This window comes from Hibiscus syriacus, unplaced genomic scaffold, assembly GCF_006381635.1.
Source record: "Hibiscus syriacus cultivar Baekdansim isolate YM2019G1 unplaced genomic scaffold, ASM638163v2 tig00006449_pilon, whole genome shotgun sequence".
Taxonomy (NCBI): domain Eukaryota; kingdom Viridiplantae; phylum Streptophyta; class Magnoliopsida; order Malvales; family Malvaceae; genus Hibiscus; species Hibiscus syriacus.
Window position 1 is genome coordinate 162,878 of NW_024062099.1, and position 6,712 is coordinate 169,589.

The 6,712-nt window shown below is 32.2% G+C and overlaps 1 pseudogene; it reads left to right on the forward strand.

The window, feature by feature from the left end:
- Positions 1 to 1,360: 1,360 nt before the first annotated feature.
- On the forward strand, positions 1,361 to 5,556 carry LOC120200709 (annotated as a pseudogene).
- Positions 5,557 to 6,712: the final 1,156 nt, after the last annotated feature.

Sequence of the window (6,712 nt, forward strand, 5' to 3'; positions counted from 1 at the left end):
GCGGGTGTGATCGCCTAGGGCTCAAGTTTGAAGGGGTCTATTTTCAAAAATATTTTTAAATTTAATAATTAAAAAATATTTTTAAACATAATTTTTTATTTTAAACACTCAAAAATATGATAATTCAATGGGTCCCAATAATTAAAAATATTTTAAACATTATTTTTTATTAAAAAACTCGAAAACATGGTGATTCAATGGGTCTCATTTGTCTTCTTGTCATCACCTTTCGGCCTAGGACCTTTAAAATATTAGGATCGGGTTTGATTCTATTGCTCATTTTTTTAGTTATTGATATTTGATCTATTAATCGATTATCTTAAATAATTGAATTGATCGAGTCTTATAATTATACCTGATTTACTCAAATCTATTTAATATCGATCAATTTTGTCGGCTGTTGACTTGTATTTTATAATTTTTAAATTATATTTAAATTAAAAAAATGTCATTTATATTTATAACAAGATTGTTGGGGAAATTCTATTTTTGGGATATTAATAGATACATTTTGTTTTAAAATTTTAATTAATGTAAAATTGTTAATATATTCATCAAATATTATTTGTAAGTTAATATAATAATGTAACAAAAAATGCTTCCAATGACACTAAGACCGACAGATAGAATGGCTAAACATTTTTTTCAATAATAAGAGTAATTTTTTATAGGCTGTGTAATAATAATAGGGTAAGCTACACATTTAGTATCCTAACGAACACTTTTGTTTGTTTTGGTCATTTAACTATTTTATTTCAAAATCATACCTATTGTTTATTTTAGTTTTATTTTGGTCACTCACAGTTAAATAATTAACGGTGAAGTTGGCGTATTACCATAAGATAATGTCATGTTATCATTGAAAAAAATTAAAATGTCAGGCAATACTGTTAATTTTTTAACGACAAGTGATCAAAATGAAATCAAAACATAACATTAGATATGATTTTGAAAAAAGTAATAGTTTTGTGACTAAAACAAAATAAAAATGATAGTTTGGGAGTTAAACGGTAGTTTATCCAAAATAATATTTGTAATAGGGAAAATAAGGGTAAATTATATATTTAGTCACTCAATTATTATTTTTTAAATCAAACCTAAAATTATGTTTTGGTATGTTAAAAAAAATGATGATGCTAAAGTGTCATAAGATAATATCAAATTATTATTGAAAAAATTAAAAAGAAAGTCGGTAGTTCTATTTATTTTTTAACGACTGGTGACTAAAACATAAGTATAGGTATAATTTTGAAAATAAAATAATTGACTGATCAAAACAGAACTAGAGAAATAGTTGGATTACCAAACATACTAATTTACCAAAAAAAGAGAAAAAAGTAAGAGCATAGGTTTCCGCTCGCCCTACTCCTTTCCCTTTGCTTAATACTACAGAGCAGGGGGGAATTTCGCTAATCTGAAATCTCGAGTCTCAATCCAAAGTAGGAATGGAGGCTTCTTCTGTCACCGAAAATTCTTCCACTGGAAATGACCACGACCAGGAGCATGTTTTGAATCATGGGTTGGTTTTAGGATTTTTTTTAATTTGTTCTTTTTTTTAATTAATATTGATTTGCCGAATTCTTCTACTGACTGGATGAGAGGCCATATTTTGTTGCGATTTTAGAGGCACGGACTCGAACCCTGAGATTAATCGAGAAGAAGAACAAGAACGAGAAGAAGAACAAGAACAAGACGAAGAACAAGTTAGGCGCACACTGCAAGTTATTTCCACTACTGGGAATTTTTTGTATGGGATTTTTCTTTTTCCCTTCATTTTTATTTGCATATGGATTTGGTGTCTTCATATTATACAATATTGTGAACCAACATCTTGGTGATTCATAAAATTTAGTTGGGGTTGGCCAACATACACCCTTGAGTTCATGAAATAGCGCTTCTTCATGTTGGTATGTAACTTATCTTGGCCAACAACTTCAAAATTTTGTATATAGGAAATGTTATTCCCTTTTCGTGCTTAAGGTTTTTTGTGTCTCTATCATGTGATGGAAAGGAAGGTTAAGTATTCTCAGGCTTGGTAATTGTTTTTCTATTCCTAAGTTTGATGGCATTATGTAGTCACAAGAGCACTACTGCTGAAGATTTAGTGATGTAAATTGTATCTCTCAGTTGGACTTCCCTGATGAAATAGTAAGTTAAATCAAGAGATCAATAATAGAAACACTTGGGGGAATAATTAGGGTTGTATGGGATCTCAGGACATTTGTACATCTCCCGACACTACCGAATAATATGGTCGAATATATATGCAAAAGCTTTTCCAAAAATAGAATTACACGCCTTTATAGAGGAATTTTTTGGAGCTCTTATAGGTTAAACTTACAACCGAGGAAGTGTTTTCCAGACTCCATCATTTACCATTTTTAATTCTGAAGCAATACAAGAGAGTTCTTCATCTTTGCATCTTATTATGTGTGAGGTGATCCAACATAGCCACTTGTCAGAATTTCATTTAGAAAATATTTACTTAATATACAAAAATATTGTAGTAAGATATAATTATCAGCCTAATCAAGTTGCTAAGCTAAAATTACTCATTTCCTTTCCAACAGGAGTTTGTTTTAAAGGCTTATTGGGTCTTCCATCATGGACTCATCCTTAGAAGGTTTGAGCTGGCTTATGCGGAGGGAATTTGATGGTTTATGAGAACAGGATTGTGTGTCTATTAGTTTTTTTAAATCCCAAAGTTGTCTGTCACGTAAAAGTTGATTCTTCCACATATAGTTTTATGCATCGTTTTTTTGGCAAACATCGGTTTTTATGGTTTGGGAATATGAAAGAGAACAAATACAGATTTACTGTAATTCTTATTTTCTGTATTTGTTGCAGGCATAATTGGGATAAACTGAAGAGCATGCTATCCTTTCAATTGAGACTGGTTATTTTCATGTTCTCTAATCACTTTGACAATGTTATAGAATTCTTTTGATTTTTATATCTTAACTTGGGATTGTTATGGATTTACTGCCCTTTGTGTATAGTGAAATTTGATAGTTTCTCTTTCAGCAGTATTTCTTCATCTAGATTTTATTCTTACTTCTTTCACTAATTTATCATAAGGTTCTATCGGAGTATCCTGAGGCAAAAATGACAATTGATGAACAAAATGCTTCACTAGGTGAAACTTACCTAGGGTTGGTTACACGGCTAGATGAAGGTACTTCCCCAACCATGTTTACTCATGTATCCCAAATGTGAGCAATAAAGTTTCCATTAAAGCATTCTTGTGATTTTAGAAGGAAAAATAACCTTAGCGATGGGTGGGCTCATTTTTGTTGTTTTTCTAGATGTGAATTAGTTGACAAGGTTGAAGTTGCATTTTTTTGCTGCTATGCATCAGATGATATTCATAGGGACACCCTTGAATCTTTCTCTCATTCTTGAGCTGGAAAATAACAAAAGCATTCTTGTAGATGCATATTACATTTCCTCTTTGCTTAGTGATTCCCCTGGAAGGTATTACTAGTGCACTAACTGATGGTATCCTTGGAGTCATGTTCTGGATTAGGTAATTAAATAAAGAATAGTTCATGTTCTCTCTCTCTTTCTCTAGCTTTCTGAAATAGGAAATAGAAAATTATGATTCTTGGGTTGATTTCACTTTCATTTGTCTGTTAGATCAAGTGTTAACTAGTAGTAGTTTAAAAAGTTCCTTTAACTCTATACTCTATTACCTTTAGAAAATAGCGAATAACTGCCTCCCTCACTAAGGGGAAAAGAAATCAGATTAGAATAGAGTCACAAGGAGCAGTGATAATAGCTAACGTGCATATTTGTATTGATAGTGGGATGGAGGAGAAACAATGATAGAATGCTGAGATGATTCTTGTATTTTGCCGTAGTAATTTTTTGTGTATTCATTATCATGTAGAGTCTTTCTGATTATGTGAAGCAATTGTTTCAAATTTCTGTTTGGTTTCTTCTTGTTCTAGTATTCATTTTTTCCCTTTTGCAGAGCTTCATTGTTTCATCGAGGGCCCACCGTTTACCCTTCAAAGAATCTGTGAGGTGATTACTTTGTAGTATATTACATATGTTGATATTGTACTTTCTCTTTGTTCTTCATTTACCACGATAATCATCTTTTTACTAATAATTTTAGTTATTCCTAAATTGGTTTTGTTTTTTCATTAGGACTTCTTATTTCAATTGACACTCTATGCAAATGCAGCCAGTACTGAATTTTTGTAAAAGAGTAATTTTAACATTTTGTGATATTACAGCGACTAACTTCAAACTTAAACTGTCTAGTATGGGATCTAACAAAATTCTTGTAGTGATAAATGCCGTGATGTCTTTTCTATTTACTCTATCAACATAATTTATTTTAGCACAATTTTATGCTCAACAGATCTTACTTGCTGCAAGAAGCATCTATCCAAACTCTCGAAGCTTGCCCTAGCACTAGAAAAGGTATGGTAATAAAGAGTTGCTGCTATTTAGTTAAACATTGATTGAAAGTTTTGAGACCTTTGAATTTTGTTGATTCCAATGAGTGCAATCATGGACCTATATATGATGATTGAGTTTATGTATTTTTAATTTGTTTGGCCATGCCTATAATTCTTTAAAATTGTCCAATGTAGTCTTTATGATCAGGGATGAGGCCAGAATTTTGGGGGACGAAATTGAATTAAAAATTTGGTGAATTCAATTTTACCATTGTATTAATTTAAATTTTTACAATTTCTAATGGGACTAAATTTTGAGGGGACTGAGGCCTTACCTGCCGCCTCTTCTGTTGTCCCTGTTTGTGGAGGATTGAGATATGCTAGTTGAGAGATCAAGTTTTCTAGGACTTTATGTTACAGTTTTATTGTACTCTACATGTATTTAGGCTGTTCTACCTCATGTACTGGCTGTTTTTCCATAGTCCAGATCAATCTTTGCCACTATTTCCTTTGATAAGATGTCAATGTTCCATGGACGATGGATTCTTTCCAGATAATTGAATGAGTTTAACAGAAGAAATCAAAAGGATATCAGAAATCTGATATGGGGTTTTTGATCAAAGAATCAACGAAGTGCAAACCAGTAGTCAACCATTTTTGTGTTTTCTTATTCCATTAGTATGTTATGTTTTTCTACTTAGTGTCAAGTATTTAATTTTCAATACTTTTAGAATTTGCTGGTAACCTCTGCATTGACGGCCTGCACCAAACCCTACCCGGAAACGATGCCACCAGATCCAGAACCAGAAAAGGCAAGTGAAAGCTCAACCAGAGCCTAATTCGATCCAAAATGGGGTTGAACCTATGGAAGGAGAGAGGGATGAGGTAATGACAGAGGCGGAGGCCGATATTGAAGAGATGACCATTGATATGGATGCCTTCCAAGAAATTGTGGGACCATCCGAAGCAAATTCCACAGCGGGCTGAGAATTCTTAGGTCGATAAACACCTCAAAAATTTTAAAGCTTTCGGATCCGCATGTTGCTCCCATATAGTGGTGACTACTCTGTTGTATTTATGCTACAATTTTGAAGGAACCTTGAGGAAGAAAGCAACAATGGGTCAGGGAATTTGATCCTTTAGAGGGATGGAACGAATATTTTCCCTCCATGCTATATTGTAAGATTGTGAACATGTGACAGTGTATTGTTGAACCATTTAGCGTGCAAGTGTTTTTAATAGTTTGTTGTTGTGGCTTTGGTAAATGATTATAAGCATATTCATCGAGTTCTACAACCATTTCTCTCTTGCAACAGTGTTTAATGGATGACAAATTGATTATGATGGTCATACATTTTAGAAATGCCCAAATCTAATTTTATATGAAATTTAAGGATCAAATTAATATTATTTAAAATTCAAAATTAAAATTAAGAATTAACTTCTTTTACTAATATGATATTATCAAACAAATGGTATTTAACATCTCAATAATTAAAATATTATATAAAGATAATTCAATAGATTAAAATAGTATAAATTAATAACGTAAATGATTAAAATGTTAATTTTGAAATTTAGTTATAAAAAATAAACATTAATGAAACAAAAGGATCATTTCGGTATTTCACCAAAAGATTAAATAATATATAAAGGATGGAGCTTCGGGTCGGTTCGGAATGTCATTAGTTAAAAAGAACAGCTACAAGAGCTGCTGAAGCGGTAGCGTTAACAAGCTTTCTGGAAACCCTAGCTACCAAACAACCTCCAATCGCCATCTCTTAACTCTTGCTTCTCCAGCCGCCGATAAGCTAAGGTATGCTCTTCTGCTTCTTAATCTTCGTTTTTTTTTCACCTCTGAGTTTCCATCTGTTTTCGATGATTTGGAAAATAGTATGTCGACTGCACTACGGATCTCACTGTTCAGAATAAATTACGATAATATTTAGATAGTTCGTAATTAAAAAATTGAAGAACCTGGCTGATCTTTCGTTCTTTGCGCTCTTATGCGGATTGAGTTTGGTATAATATAGTTGAAGGGAGTTGTTAGATTGGATATAATCAACTTAACGTGGACTTTGGATTATTGACTAAATGATCGCTTAATTTCCTAAAGCTGCCACTGCTTCCTCTTGTTTCTTTGCCTATCCACTTGTCCTTTTCCATTTTCTTTTTGTATTTTTTTGATTTTGAACAGTGTAAACCTCTAAGTTAAAGATTATTCATAATCATTTTTCTAGCTTGTGGCCTATCTTTGCTGTATTTTTTCTTTACAGTCTATTCTCTCGCTCTTCGCAATAGGA